Raw genomic sequence first — 17,001 nt, forward strand, 5'->3', positions numbered from 1 at the left:
ACCTTGACCAGCTGTGAAAGAGATGTGAGATAAAGCATCCAGGGTAGGGTGCTAATCTCCGGGTTTATGTTTGATATCATAAGAATATTGGCCTAATTCCAATATCCAAGTTCAAGGTTTTGTGTTTTTAATCGCTTTATTTTGCTGATTATGCAAAAATGAAATTGAAAGATCGTCAGTAAGCACAAGAAAATACATTCGTTTTGAGGAATGAGACCACTTCTGTGAGGTCAGAAAGTTCTTTTTCGACTCGTTTGTCTCAACAATTCAAGAAACGTGACGTGTGCACATCAATGTATTTTTGTTTTGCCATGAGATAGTTGCAATAACGTTTACGGAAGTGTCTGTTTCCGCTTCAAAGGGAAGTTTATCTCTAGTTGCTGACAAGCTGGCATAAGTCAAAGTTAAGCGTAATCAACAACTTGAGAGACTTTTCTTTCAGTACAAACGTAGTAGAATATAACAAAAGGCCAGCTTGGTTAAATTTTCGATCCAGCAGACAAAGTGAGAAAATCAATGAACAACGCGTTTTAGGGCGGTGCTTCTCAATCCATGGGTCGCGACCCAAAAGTGGGTCACCGTTTGATTTGACAGGGAAGTTACATGGTTAGATTTATTCATGTTTCTACAGTTGCGTCATTAATTCTTTTCTTTCACTTGTCATATTGAACCATAGGCATACGAAACCGAGCAACGTGATCAAGTTTAACATCTGCAAGTTTATTACATTTACATAAACTTGAAGATGTTAAACTTGATCACGTTGCTCGGTTTCGTATGCCAATGGTTCAACAAGACAAACTCTCCACCGAAGCTCTACCACTTGTCATGTGTCTGACACAAGTCACAAGTTAAGTTAAGACAAGTCACAAGTTAAGACACAAGTCATGTGTCTGCAAAACGTGCACGATGCACTATGACGCAATAAAAACGTTACTGGTATAGTCAGAAATCAGCCTAGATTAGGGTCAGACAAAAAAAGCGAGTTGCTGCTTCAGGATACTGTAAACCAGTTGTATTTATCAAATTACTGGGAATAAAACAACAATTTTGTAGACTTGCATAGCTAAGCTCAAGAGGAAATGGTCGTAGGGGGAAGTGGGGCAAAGCAGAATGCGGGACAAAACGGTATAGTGCAATTTTTCACGAACTGATATAAATTCCGCTACCATTATTATCGGTCACATTTGAAATTAGCATGTGATACATTTCCGTGCCAAAATTTGTTGAGCGGTAGGTTAGGTGTGCTGTTAAGTAGAAAATTTCAGTTTTAGCATGCTGCTCTGTAGAAGAACTGCTTGAAAATGCGTCAGTTTGTTTTAAACCGAGTAGTTGAGCTATGAAAGTTTGAGTTGAATTTGAAGTGTTTTTTAAGGAGCACCTGAATGCAGGTTGAGCACAGGTTTGCATCTTTAAGAAGTTTCAGGCTTTTCACTTTTATTTGGAATCACACTTTTGGGCGAAACGGAATAGTGCTGATGAGGCAAAGAAAAACGCCGTTCCGCTACGCTGTGCGAGGTTTCAATGTTATCAAAGCTAGTTTCATTGAATCAAACTCGAATCAAATCAAAATAATCCATGTTTTTGCTAATATTTTCAACAAAATTGACTAGATAAAGTAATCTATGCTTTAGGTTGTGTTACTCTTGTCGTTGTTTAGATTGTGTTACTCTAAACAATCACTTTTTTACGAGAATTCTAAGTTGATCACATACCTAGTAACAGACGTTCAGAGTTCAGTAACAGACGTTCTGCTTTGCCCCCAAATGGTGGGGCAAAGCAGAACAACCATTTTATTTTAAAATTGGACTATGAAATTAGCCGTATAGAAACAATAAACAGGAGATGATATGTGAAAATACAAGACTTGGAGTACAACGATGTCCACCTTAAACAATGTCCGTAAGATGCATATATATCAGATTTCGAAAAATTGTTCCGCTTTGCCCCACTTTCCCCTACTTGTTAAACATTTAAACTTACACTTTTCCTTTTCAGTTCTAGCAATAACAACTCAGAGAAAGTATATACCTGAATACTTAGATTACGGATTTACACGTCTAAAGGTGTTCTCTAAACACAGTGTGTAATCTGCAGTGAAGCACTGAGCAATGAATCACTCAAAGAGAATAAACTAATGTTACAAAACTACTAAGAGGCTCATTTACAAACTAAACATAGGAAACTTTCCGATAAAAACCGTGATTTTTGCTTAGATAAAAGAAGAACAGAAATTGAAGACGAAAAGTCGATTCAGTCAACGACTATTTTATTTATTTTATGTGCACTTTGAAGCAAGCGTCTTGCTTAGAATAGTCTTCAGCCTGAACATGATATGAGATTGACCCTGACCAAGATTTATCCACAATTTGACAAATTTGTAGAAACAACAAAATTCAAGGCTCACATTAATTAAATTCTAACTTTTCCACTTATAAAATATTATTATTTTATTTTTCTACTAAAGTTATTTTTCATACTTGTGCTTTGTTTGCTTTAAGTTTACAAAAAAAAATTAAAGTAAAAAATTTCGGTCACCAAAACTTCGCTTTTAATTTACGCTTGGTATTTGGGTCCTTCCCTGCAAAAATGGTCGAGAAGCACTTTCTTCAGGAAATTTGGAGCTGGTAGACCCAACAATGCTAACAGAAGGCATTGCTGATAGAATATCCTATAACAGGTTGTGATAATGGTCAAAGTTTTACCTGCAAAATGCATAGATCAGTTTCCGGGAAAGTCACATATCCACTTGTCACTATGGAGTGCACACTTCTGCCATAGTCAAATCCACTGGAGAGGGAAGGTTCAGTTTTCCACCAAGTGTCCACAGTCTGAATAGAAATTTATAACATTCATTTCTCATGTTTTTTTTTCCGTAAGATAAGACTCTGCAGTAATGCAACATGGCCGCCGAAAAGAGAAAAAAGTTGTTGACCAAACTTGACATACAACAAGAAATTGTTGATGAAAATTAAATAAAAATATACTGCAACTTTTCAAACTACTACAACCTTTAAAAGTTGTCGAAGACTATTTGTTAGCTATTGCATCTGGTTTTGGTTGTACTTAGCTTTGCGAAAGAAAGGTGCAATGCAGGCGTTCCTGCATATTTCCTCTTAAATGAGTCACACTGTGAGTTGAAACGATATCATCTCATAGTAGCCTGGCTCTTTTTCACGTGGAAGCCGATGCAATATGTTATGCAACGCAAACCAGTGTAATAAACCTGCGTCAGTAGCCTGACGCAAAAACAGCTGTAGAAACCAGCACATGTATAAAAAAAGTATTCGAACAACAATCACCTCAGTTGCGATGTTTCCTTATTTGAGAAAGCATTAACATTTTAATGAGTAGAGCTGAGCAGGTAAAATCAAATCACTTATACTGTAAACCTAATGAATCAGATGTTCTAAAAAATTACTTTTTGTGAGAATCTTGTTTAGCAGCCTGTTCGTCGCAACTAGATTAATGCCCTTTTTGGGCTACATCATATGAGCGTTTTCGTCTTTCAGGTGGTGGAAATTTCAATAAAATATCTTTCCATATTTTGCAGATAAGTCTATGATATAGGATATTGAAAATTGTAATCATGTCAGCTCAAATCGTTCACCTTGCAATTACTTTTACCTACTTGCTGAGCAAGATCAGCGTATATATTGTGAACTGGACTTTAATTGAAGCATTTTATCAAGCCAACATGTTTCAACATCAAAGACCGGATGTACTGAGCCTAAACATTCCGTGCTTGCTGAACCTCTTTGTTGTTCACGTGGCTCCTAGTGTGATACTTTTACTGAAAGACCTTTTGAAACATGGATACAGGTTGAGAACGATCGTTCGCAAAAACAGTGGCGAATCTGAGGCGCTTTCTTCTATAAAAGCGCCCAACAAAGACAATGGGTCTGAGGCAAACTTGGACAGCATGATCAATGCAGTAAAAAAAGAAAATCGTACTAAGAATAGAGTACGAATATTGAAGATAGTTTCGTCTTCCATTGCATATCCTGCAGCCTCATCAGTGCTATTGGTTCTACACAGTAGCAAAATGCTGGATAACTTTGTTTTGACCAGACTGGCTTTACTATCGATTGGCGTGATATCGATACCATTGTACATCCATGAAGCAGTAGAAGATGTAAGTACATCACTGTCTACGAAATTTTTTTACTGGTAGGAAGAAAATTTGTTGCTTTTCTATAACGTTATGTTAGTTTATTTGTAACTCACTAAACGTAGCCTACTTTTATCTTAATTCCGATTAAGTAATAATCTTTTAATCGGATTTCACAGTTCTGTACTAAAAGTGATGTGTACTTTGTTAGGTGAAGTCTTCCGTCTTGGATGTCCCAATATCACTTGCAATAATGATCACCATCCGTTGGGTAACTTTGACTGTTGGAGTGCTGCATCGTACCTTCTATGGGAGCCTGACCATCGCTTCTATAGCTGTAGTAACTGCGACTATATTTTCTGTACAAAAGCTTTTACTTCAGTCTTCTTCGAAGCCAGACAAGGGAAACTCAAAGAACGAGGTAACAGATTTCGTTGCAATCGAGCAGGAACATAACGAAACAACCCAACGAATCTTAATCGAACGTAATTCAGTTAGGAAAAACTCTTCTGCAGCCATCAGATATCTGGCAAACGCGATTTTTGTAATCGACGCTGCTTCTTTAGGCACTCTCATCTGGGTGTCACTCTGGGTTGCAACATCACCTGCGCAACTCACCAGATGGTCAGAAGCTGATACACCGTTACAAGCAAACTGCTACCTCGCTTGGAGTTTAACTATGGGATGCATTGCAGCGGCATGGATTGCCAATGAAGATAACTCGAAGATAAGCATATCGAATAAGACTATCACCCTTTACAGGTCGGACAATCCATTCGTTACTCTAACTGTTATGGGGGCGTTAATCATCGGCTTATACAGTCAATTTCACTTGGAGAAGTGGAGGGCATTGTACGGTGGGTGCTTAATATTGTTTACACTTCCTTCAATCTGGATCATTAAAATGCACTCTTTCAAATTTTTGCACACACACTACGAGAGATACCGTACGACGTTAGCGTTTGTTATTTTTGCGTCGGGGTGCGTGCTGCTCATTTTCTACGTTATGGGAGTGTTCACAACGGTGACAATTCTCACTGATTATTTTTGGAACAAAATCACCAACTTAGTCTGGACAGCGGCAGTTTTCATACAACTTCCAATTCTTCTGCGTGTGGCCTTGGCGTTCAAGAACCTCGATCAAACCAAAACATCGATTAGTCTCAGCACGCCTTCGATCAGTGAACCTAGAACTTACAGACATGTAAACAAGGACCGCAGTACAGTTCTTCGCCTCACCATTCTTCTTTTAACCGTGGGGAGCTTGTCGCTATATCAGTTGAATAAGCCATACGTACAACCGCCAAGAAAACCAAACAATGCAACTATTCGAGTTATGACTTGGAATGTTTTGCAAGGCTCCTCCATCCAACAAAGAACAAATTTGTTTGAAGCTACAAGGCTTTTAAAACATTATGACATCGACTTTTTTGCTATTCAAGAATCTTACGCTGTGCCTTTGTACGACGGCTCTGTCGACTACATTCATTATGTAACAGCGAGCACGGGAATGTATGGAGAATATGGAGTCAACCCTCTGCTGTACAGTGGTGGAGACGCAGCGATTACGTCTAGATTGCCTATTTTCAACCAGCAAAGTGAACAATTGCCTTCTGGAAACATACATTTGTTTAACTATGGCTTGAGTAAGATCTCGGTACAATTGCCATTGCAAAATAGATATTTTCAGTTCATGCGATTTATAAAAACTTTACTGCTCAGGCTTGGTTTTTGTCAAAGCCTCAAATGGAATATATCGCTAACCTAGTAGGGAAAACACCAGACCCTGTGATATTAATGGGAGATTTCAATCTGCCTCTCACTGATCCAGACATGGATGATTTCTTTGAAAAGGCTGAGTTAAAATATGCCTACTCTGACACTCGCAACATGTCTTGTGTTTCAACCGTGAGCATTGAAGGTGACTGTGAAGTAATTGATCATATATTTTACCGTGGTCTTGAAATGTATGCACCATCTCAAATATTAACGGAGACAGGCCAATTTTCTGACCACTATCCTGTGATTGCAGAATTTTATGCATAAGCCTAACCGCAATAAATTTTCATGAAATTCATATTTATTATTTTTTTTTTTAAAGTCGCCAAGTTGCCGTTATTGGATTTTGTCGTTTATTTAATGCAGTCATTGTAGTTGTAATTGCTATAACAAGCTTGCACAATTCTTCCCATCTAGATACATACAGGTACCCTGCATGGTTGTCACAAACCCAAGTCCGCCCCGTTTGCTCAGTAGTTACGCGCCCGACTCAAGAACACGCGGCGCTGGTTCGACTCTCGGGGTGTGCGCTTGAGCAACGCATTTCAGGACTGCTCTCCATTCAGCGGCACCTAGTGAATGGAATAATTCCTCGGCAACAACACTTCAACAATCGGAAAACTTTACTCTGCCAATCTCGGTAACTGGCCCTGCATCAAAAGCCTATAGAAGAATGCGAAACTACCAGGAATAACCTATCAAGGCTTTGTCACTTGTCAGTAAGAGGATAAAGATTCAAAAAACAAACCAAACCAACCTTCGCATATTTTCGTTCGAGATGATCACAACTCTTACAAAAGCAACTACAATAGTAAAACTGCATTGCAATATCGTACACTGTTAAAGATATATGTTGTAATTACTTTGTTCGGTGCATTTTACGCTTTACATTTCTACTAAGTTTTATAAGATGTCAAATTTTGTGTGTGTTCGTTGCAGATAAAACATAATATTCAAAAATACATTTCATATGTGAAGAAACGTAGATATGCTATGCTGCGATCTTACATATGTTGCATAAATTAATCACGCATGTCGTGTTGGAAATGTTAAATGTCAACCAGACTTACAATACAATACTGCAATTGGTATTTAACAAAGATGACAGCAAGCCTACGTTGCAGCATGATAGCAGCAGGATACCTGCAATTATCCTTAGTTTTGCTAACTTTTTATAACTCCTGTAAAAGTTTCAGGAATACCTCAATGATGGTTTTGTAAGTTGTTGAGCATGGTAGAATCAACATTATACTTTGTTGGTTTGAACTACATCTTTTTCTTACTTATAAAGTAAACGCAAACTTACAGTGAGGTAAACCACATCTTCTTTTCCTTCATAGTCCGACGACGAAGTGATTCGAAAAAAGACGTTTGTCTTTCCTTTTTCAGCATCTCCAATTTCTTCGCTTATATGAACAGGCAAACACACGAGAGTGAACTGTAGTATCGTCAACGTTGACACTCCAGTTTTGATTGGATATTGAACCCAGGTTATGTTCACAGCTTGATCAAGGATTTGAAATATATCGAAAGAACAAGTGTAGTCAAGCTGTGTAAATGAACAAAAGTTCTTTAAATTTTGCTGAATTGAGTTCATTTTTTGACAAAAAAAAACAAGCAAAACGAAGTAGCATCACATGATTTAAAATCCTCTTTGAGCATTTTCGCTTTCTATGATGGAGCCTTTGCCAATGCGAATCGCCAATACCAAATGCAAAAACGAAAACAACAGCGTAGAATTAAAATGTTGTTTTAGATATATTTCAACAAGATATTAACGCAACTACAACCAGCTCTCTACGAGATAAGCAATTCAAAATATTTTTCGATTATTGTTGGGATGGTTCAAAGAAAAAATCCAAAGAGGAAACATCTGCTTGTCGCTGATCACATTTGTCGCAGTAGACTGTCGAAATATGATTATATCGGAGTTGCTGGTGAGAGCGAAGATGTCGATGGATAAGGGTGCAAGCACAAACGTGAGAGTGACGAGACTATTATTCAGACACATTTTTTTGTGAAAGTCGGGGTACACCAGGGATTCGTATGTCACCGCTGATATTTACTATTGTCGTTGATGTTGTGACAAAAGGAGTGATGGAAGGATTAATGAGAGAAAAGTTGTATGCGGCTAACCTGTGTTGACCAGTGATCTGATAGAGGAATTGGAAAGCAATTTAGAAAAATGGAAAGAAGCATTTGAGACAAAGGGTATGAAAGTAAATCTTGAAAAAAGCAAAAGTGATGGTGGGTGGAGCAGAAGGTATAGTTGTAAAGAGTAAAGTGGAACGGTGTGCAATGTGTGGTAAGAAAGTGATGAGGATTGTAGCAAGTGGGTGCATGGTAGAGTTCTGATTAACATAAGGTACAAAAGTTTTAAGGAAAGCTATCAGAAAACCTTTTCCGCAGATAAGGTATCGAGGCATGCTGCGTTTGCTGAAAAGAACTTCAAGAATTGTTGTTTGAAACTAAAATATCTTTTTGACATCAATAGAAATTCATTCTTGAAACATAGACTTGGCAAACAATGCAAAAAACAAAATGACGCCATGCAATGAATGGTAGAAACTTTTACTAACCTTTGATGAAACAAAATTATTAGTGACATCAAAATCATGCTCGTCATGAGTATCCAGGTTAGATATAAGATAAACCAAGCCGCAAAATTTCTTATTAACGAAATTGATATCCATCTTGAATCGAATTGTCACAACAAGAGCCTGTTTCTCGCTTAACCAAGTTGCTGTAACCACTTTGTCAACCGGAGCCGATATTTGAGTAAACTTGTAGGAAAGAGCTCCCGAAAGCGAGAGAGATAAAAGCAGCACATCGTGCGGTTTGTCGTATTGCGTTTCATCCAAGGCAGCATCCGTGGAGAGAAAGTAGTTTATGGTTGGCAACTGCTGACCAAAGTAGTCCAAATTCTATAAAAAGATGAAGTCTGAATAATGATATAATCATAAAACAATTCAGTTATGTAAGTACCTGATTGTACCTAAGTATCTAAATTGTATAATCTCAGCTTTGGAAGAGGTTCCTTTTTTGCGCGACAAATATACAAAACTAAGCAACACTAAGTTCAATATCATGTTAATTCTTGGAAAAAGCACAAAATAAATGCATCCAACGCTGTGAGCTCGCATAGACCGACAGGACCCGCACAAGAATTGCGACATTTTTGTTGATACTGAGCTGCTCAACACTACACATGAGCATCATTGCGCAGTTCAAGTAGGCATATTTTTTGCAGTTCCAGCACAGCAGCCAGTTCTATCTATGCCATATTAGTTCTTGTTATGTTCTTGCATAGTGATCAGTTCTGATAATGCAGTTCTTTTGTATTTAGGTTTAGCGGTAAAGACTCCATAAAAATGTTCCATGCGTTTCTTTGTGGTTTTGCGTCTATAAATATAAACCAAAACCCTGTATCGTTGCTTAATTGTTGACTACTTGACCACTGAACCTGTATTATCTTTTCTTGAAAAGGTGACGCAAAGCGTATTTCAGCAAAAGTAGATATTTCCAGTGTTCCTTCCTCAATAAGTGGATCAGCATCAATATCGCTGCTGTATGCGTACACACGACCGCTCAAAGACGACTTCGATAAAGAATAATCAAAGATCTCTTCCTCAGAGCAAGAGACCTGTTTTCGTTTACAACATAATACTATGTAAAGAATTTTTTAAGTTGTCGACGTTCTTTCAAGTTATCTAAGTGAAATACGAGGAGTAAAAACTTGATGACACAGTAGCTGTTATATTCTCTGATTAAGATTGGATTGAATTTTTTGTTATAGGAAATATGGCGCTTTAATAAAATGGCTAGTATGCAATCTGCAATTTGTTATACCAAAGCTGTGTTCCAATGACATGAGCAACAATAACCTTTATGGGAACATTGTGTTCAGATTCAGAAGGAAATTTGTGGTTTTGAGTCTTCCATGACGTCAATTTCACTTTTACATGAAGAAGCGAAGAACAGGAATCGGTGGGAACGTGAAGATGAAACGTTGCATCGGTGAATTTCACAACATCTCCTGGATTAAGTGGAAAGCGAAGCTTATGGACATCTTTTGCGCTGAACCTCACGGCTGAAATAAATAGAGATATTTTTAGACACTAGACTTGTTTCTCAAAAACGCCACAAACTTTACAAAATCCAATATGGCAGCACTACATCAACATAACCAAACCAGCAAATACGAAATTTCAAAAAGTTTTTACAAAAATGTGTCAGCTTGACCTTTCACACAATTAGCAAAAAAATACCATGAACATTTTTGATATTAAATTCAACGTTTTTACATTGATTATGTGAACAAAACATGTAGTTTCATCCAACCATTATATAAGTAGCCTAAGTACCACAACTATAAAATCACCTGATGGGATTTCTAAATAGTCGCCATCTTTGTTGCTTGTTGTCGACAAATAGACTCGCAACAGGAAATCCAACCTTCCAGTGACGTCACGAGGATATATGATATCAAGAGCTTCGTTCTTCAACTCGCCTGATATCTAGAATCGTTAAGAAGTTGAAAAATACTGTAATAATTTTTCCAAAAACTCTATCTTCCACCATCTTGGCGACGATAGTGGTGTCCTAGAATAAATGATAGAGCATGTATCCAGCAGTCGATGCTGCAATTACTTCCAGGTTACAAACCGGAGTTCCTTCCATATACAAACGGACAGTTTTTAGCTTTAGGGAAGATATGTGCCGAAAAAATAAAGATCTAGAAAATACCCAAAACAGTCTGTGCTGCAACAAAAAATGCAACATTTAATTGCGGACTTGTGATGTTAGCTATACTACAACACAAAGGAAGACTCACTGCTGAGGCAATTAAATCTGGTGTGCAGATGTAAATACAATGTTAAAGTTTTATTATTTTTGTAACTGATCAGTTGTTAATTGACATCGTCGCTTATTTCATGTTATTTTAGTTCTATAGTTGTGCATCCCTGGTAAGAACGGAAACACACAACGCAAAATGGCATCTGATCAAAAACAGCAAAGATTAAAGTCACTGTAGAAAATGCAGAAAGAAAATGGCAATAAAAGGATGTTATCAAACAGGTAAAATTTTTATAGTGCATTACGGAATGACTTCAAATGAGAAATGACATCGTAGATATATTTCATGGAAATTACGTCGCAGGTAAACAAACGTACGCAACCACTCTTAAGACGATCAAACACTACGCAAGACCAGATTTGATGACGTAACCGTTGTTTACCTACGTATGTTGCACATGCGTACACGAATGACACAACAATGTTGCAATACACAATCATTATACAGCAATATTCAAGAATTTATAGCTACATGCGGTGATGCCATTCATTTTTAAAACTTAGCTACTGTCAAGACACTAAGAGCATTATGCAGCTAAAAGTGACAAACAAACCTTAATTGGGATGTTGGTACCAGCCAACACAGTATCCGCAGAAGATGAGATCTCTACGTTGTTTAGTGCAAGCACTTTTGACGCACATCGGATGGTGACGCTACTGCAACTGTACGACAAACGCTGGAGTTCAAATCAATGTTAAATGAATATGTTACATTGAAATAAAATATACAAAATCTAACAGTGCAGTAAAGTTGTCCACAATTTGCAAATTGCAGGAGGACGTAAGGTTGGTTGGCCAAAGTTAATCGGTAAACGATATCACTGAAAGACCGTCGAGAGTGGAATTTATTGGGATCCAACCTTTGTTGACCATGAGAAGTGGAGGTCCAGCCAGCCATCTGGAGTGGGGCCTACAATTTTAGAACGGTTAAAAAACAAAACTCGACGATAATAAACCTGATCACTCCATCATCTGCGACCATTGCGTCATCAGGATCTTTCCAATCACTTGCGGTTACGCAGAGTTCAATCGCAGAATTGCAATAAGCGAAAGCCGTATCTTCAGCAAGCAGCACGCCGCTCTTGTCTTCGATAATTGTCTCTAGACGGATATCAGGGCTTGTCTCGTAGGTCTCTTTAATGACTCGCGCTCCCAAATGCGAATAGGACAAGAACGACTCAGCTCTGAAGATATGGCGCAGCAAAAGACAAACAGCAATTTATAAAAATTTAGTCTTCTAAATAATGCAAATAAAAATTGACTAATATAAAAATAACAGTTTTTGCTTCGATTGAAGTTATTTAATATTGAAATGTAAAATCTCAAAGAAAAGCATGGACAACATAAATACTACGCACAATGAATGCCGAACAGTATTTGTTGCTTAACAGGGCTATTGATATTTTCTGACTTACAACACTGAACGAAATGAAAATGACAGAAATAATTGAGGTGTTTCGTGTGAACAGTGCACAGCTGAAATGAAATTCCCAAAAATTCAAAAAAAAGCAACGTATTATTATATAGCCCACATTTTTCTGCATGATTTCTCTAAGTGTGGTTCTACCTTCGTTAATTAATAAGCATATATTTAGTGGAAATCCTGCATAAACATAAATCTCACATGCAGTCCAAAACGAATCTATCCCTTTATTCCACATTCTAAACATCCAAAGCATACCTGGTAATAGCAAGTCTGTTAATGCGACGAGCAAGAAAGAATCTTAGGTTTAAGTTGCGAAGAACATTCGACCTAACATTCGTTAAATCTCCATTCCTTGTCTCAAACATTGCAGTGAGGTTGAATCCACACTTAGTGTTGGGATACCAAGACACACAAGCAGCAGAATAGTGATGAACTCTAACGAGATGATTTTCTAAAATGCAAAAGTTGTTAAAATGTCGTCACCGCAACTCAGTCAGCAATTTAACCCTTTTACACATTGAGTAAGCATTTGCAGACGTTGAATCGATGTAAACACGGCTGATTTGCAGTTTCAAATAATTCCAAAATTTCTAAAAATTTCGAATTTAAATTTACAATGTGTAACAAGGCTTCAGCGTTTTTTTTGCATTGACTGGAGCCTTGTTACTCATTTTAATCTTCCAGTACTAAAATAAAAAACGAAACAGTTTTTAAATTATAATTATATCGGCTGCGCGGCCAAATTGTGAGAGCCCTGGTTCGACGTTCGAAAGGCGCCGGTTCGACACTACTCAAGAGCATGTAGCTGTGTCTTTGGCAAGACACTTAAAGGCATGACGTCGATTGCGGAGTGGCGCCTCGAACCTTCGACCATAGCTCTTGATTTCTCTCAGGATTATGAACAGTACACTGCTCTAGACTGTAGAGAAAAATGCCTACGACCCTCCAAAGAGCCATGGCTTACTGAATTGAACCGAATTTACATTCTAAACATTAGTACGAACCGTCAACGCAGAGAAGTTGATCTTCAGGAAGACCTTTCATACTGACAGTTTTGTCATTATTAAACGTTATCCATTCAGATAGATGAGAGAGTCCTGAGTCACGTATCGCATCAACCTGTACCAAACAAAACTTTCAATTTGCAAGTATGCTACGATTCTTTCAGTGTAAAACAATCACAAAGCAAATCTTTGTTTTAAAACTAATGGCGCTTATGTTAGCGAGCTGTCCCAAGAAAGGGTGGAAACTGTTGCCTATTAAAAATTAAAATAGCTACCAGTAAAAACAGACCGGTTATTCAAGCAGATATTTGGCCTTGATTCACAATGGACTAGTGTTGTTACGCAGGCCTACTAATCTTTATAAACAACAAAAGCGTACCTGAAAGCAAGAAAAAAATTAGAAATTTTTATACAAGCTACTTAACTTTTTATTTTTTTTCCGTCACGGATATAATCGACTATAATTGCTATACCTGTATATCACAACAAAAATACGTTCACTAAACTCAGTTTTTACAAAAACCATTAACAACTTGCGTTGGTGAAAAATGGAGGATAACGCATACATTAAATAAAGCTTTGATAAGCAATAAAACAATAAAAAACATCAAACATCAAGCTTAATGGGGGGGGGTTTGAACCCAAAATCTCTTTAATGAAGAAGAATTAAAACTTGTTTTCGGGAGTTATGTATAGATCATAGCTCGAAAACAGAAACAGGTAAAAAAAATTAAGCTTCCCATCCAGCTATCATGCCCTTTGTTGTGTTTTTATAATTAAAATTCAGCTTTTACTTTCCTGTGACAGGATTGATGACGTTGGGAAATAAATTGCATATTGCTGTTGTTTATGTGGCCTACTACTTTGTTACATCCGAAAAAATCCTTCAAATTTATATTTCCTTTGAGCATGCACTGTTCTTAAATCAGAAGAAACAGTAAAACATATCAAAAAGCAAAACTTACTGTTATACTTGTTCCTTCATGTTTACAACTTTGGGTAACGATAAACTTGAACGGCACTCGGTAGTACAAACGAATCCAACTTCGATCCAGAAAAGGCTCCCTAAAATGAAATAAGCAGACTCTGATCATCCAAAGAACTTTTCAAACAATGTAGTCGAGTTACCGCCAATGCTGGTTTAATAGCAAAAACGCATAACAAAAATAAGTCGTTGATTAATCGTTTTCAAAATATCCACAACAGAAATGTGCTCGCAAGCTACGGCTCATATGGCAACACTAAAACAACGTGTGAATGTTTCAAGCAAGATGTTGAAGCAAAGCAAGATTCTGAACAGTTCGTGTTCAAAAGAACCTTATTGTATCTTGGTTATAGTTTCGGGAAGGTAGTAAGATAGCAAACTAGCTCATCTGGTTTGTTGGAACTAGATGATGAACAAGTGACATAGAAATTCAGGGATATTGCCAAAGATAAGTCCACTTTAATTAGCAAATGAATTTCGAACAAGTTAGCATTCAACAGATGAAATACAGGAGAGCATACCTGAAGCCAGGTATCGCAATTCCATCATCATTTCCTGAAAGGCTACGTGTGGTCTGGTCATTGTTAAATCGAAAAGAAATCGCAACTACAGAAGAGTGTTGTCACATTATTATTTTATTATTCTTAACTATGTTCTTAACACACAAGTGACGTGATTAACAATTAAACGAAGCTGTTGTTTTGATCGTTCAAGTTAAAATCGGGCAAGGCAAGCCTATTGCTGTTAAAAACCCACTGTAAAGTTTTACATTTTACAGACACCAGCACCGACTCCATTTGTTTTGTGCGCTTTGAAAAAACAAAATAAACAGAAACTTATGTCCAGGGTTGCCAGGTAGTTCTAGACGATTTCGTACAGTACTAGTCTGAAATTTAAAAATTTTAGGATAATTGATAAACAACTGTGTTATTTGTGGTCCAGCACTTTATTGATGTCACGGAAGCTTAAAAATTGGCACAAATAAATGCCGGAATGGTTTGCTAGCAGTCGAAAAGAGCGTATGAAATTGGGCCAGTTTATCGTTTTTTGTCTAAATTTTAGGCCACCTAGCAACCCTGCTACCGACCATAGTGTTGTTAAATTATGCTAGAAATAATATGTCTGAAAATATGTTTTTTAGCAAACGTCCGGTAAATACATTTATATAGATCTTCTTCCACAAAAGAAGAAAAGTCGCATCTCGGATTCATGTGACAACGTAAAATAAACGTTATTGTAATGTTGGAAGGAACGTTCATCACGATAGGACCCGGTGTGAGAAGACGAAGATCAGATATAGAAAACAAATCTGCAAGAAATAAGAAAACGTTGGCATGATGTAATGATCTAACTATGAGGCGAAAAAAGAACCGGAATGTTTTATAAGGTTAAATTTGCATTATTTATATCATAAAATAGATTAAATCAATACTATCTGGTAGGCCAATATTGTTATATAAAATAACATCATTGCTCATGCGAGCTACTAACAGCGCACTAAACAATAAAAACCATTGTTTTCAACCATTTTTTTTTTGTTGCTAACCAAACATACACGCTACTCACTGTTGTGGTTGCGTTGTACTTGATTGCAGTACATGCACTTTATTATTAATTCTACCGCAGATGCAACCGATTTTAAACTTACTTTAGAATAAAACAAAACCTTAAGAAATCATGTTTCAATGTGAGAGTCCGAGTTTCAAAGAATCAGTCACATTCAGACTATCGGTGTTTCAACTTCCTACTGATGCCGAGGTTGTCACAAAAACCCGGTATCTGTTGTATATTTATACCACCTTGTTCAGCCAAATACAATTCAAGTTTACGACACAGTAAATGCACAATTGTGCTGCAGTCTACTTCCAAGGTACAAATGCAGTTCAGGTTTGATTCCAGCAAATAATATTCACCTGAATAGCAATCCCTCACAACCTTTCGTGCAAGGTAGTTGTTGTTCGAGTCCGATTCACCTCCAGACGTTAAGTCCACCTAAATAAAATTTCTCTTGTACGAATATGTATAAGCTCTGGCTAAGTTTAACTGACAAAATGCAGTATTTTTAAAGTTGCAAAACAAAACTTCGTTCCTAAACTTTTCATCAAATTTTCCTATAATTCAACTGATGATCCACTGGGATGCACGGTGTGACAAAACATTTTAAATAAAGTAAACAATATCACACCAAATCAGAAGAATCGGTTTATTTAAATACAGAGCTTTCGCCACACAACTTGAACATGAAGCCACACTTGTGTGGCGAAAGCTCTGTATTTAAATAAACCGATTCTTCTGACTTGGTGTGATATTGTTTACTTTTTTTAAAGTTGCCTTGTATCTTAAACAACATAGATCAAAGTCGAAAGTTTGCCATACCTTTATGTGACGTGTATAAATCGTCTATAAAATGCACTTTACGCCGATATGAAGAGAGGCATGGCAGCTAAGCTGTTCAATACACAAATGTTTCTAAACATTTTGCCTCATCTACAAAATCAATTGGGTTGATTTTACCAATGGTTACCTGGAGGTGTGACCTGATTTGTCAAATTTTGCAAATTTTACCTACCGCTTCTGCTGCTGCTGCCTGACTGAAATTTTTAAGATTTTTTTACTACTTGCTGGCTCGTTATAATTTAAAAGTTTTTAATGCCTTGGGAAAGCAATAAAAACTGACAAAAGTAAGTTAAAAACGTTCAATCGGACAAACCTGGTGATGTTAAAACCCAGTTATCACTTGGAAAATACAGTAAAAAGAACGATATAATATTATTTTTAAAAAATTTCATTCAGGCAATTATCGGAAGTTGGAAAAATGTGAAAAAGTCTGCAGACTGTA

Source organism: Aplidium turbinatum, chromosome 10 (assembly GCF_918807975.1).
Source record: "Aplidium turbinatum chromosome 10, kaAplTurb1.1, whole genome shotgun sequence".
NCBI lineage: Eukaryota > Metazoa > Chordata > Ascidiacea > Aplousobranchia > Polyclinidae > Aplidium > Aplidium turbinatum.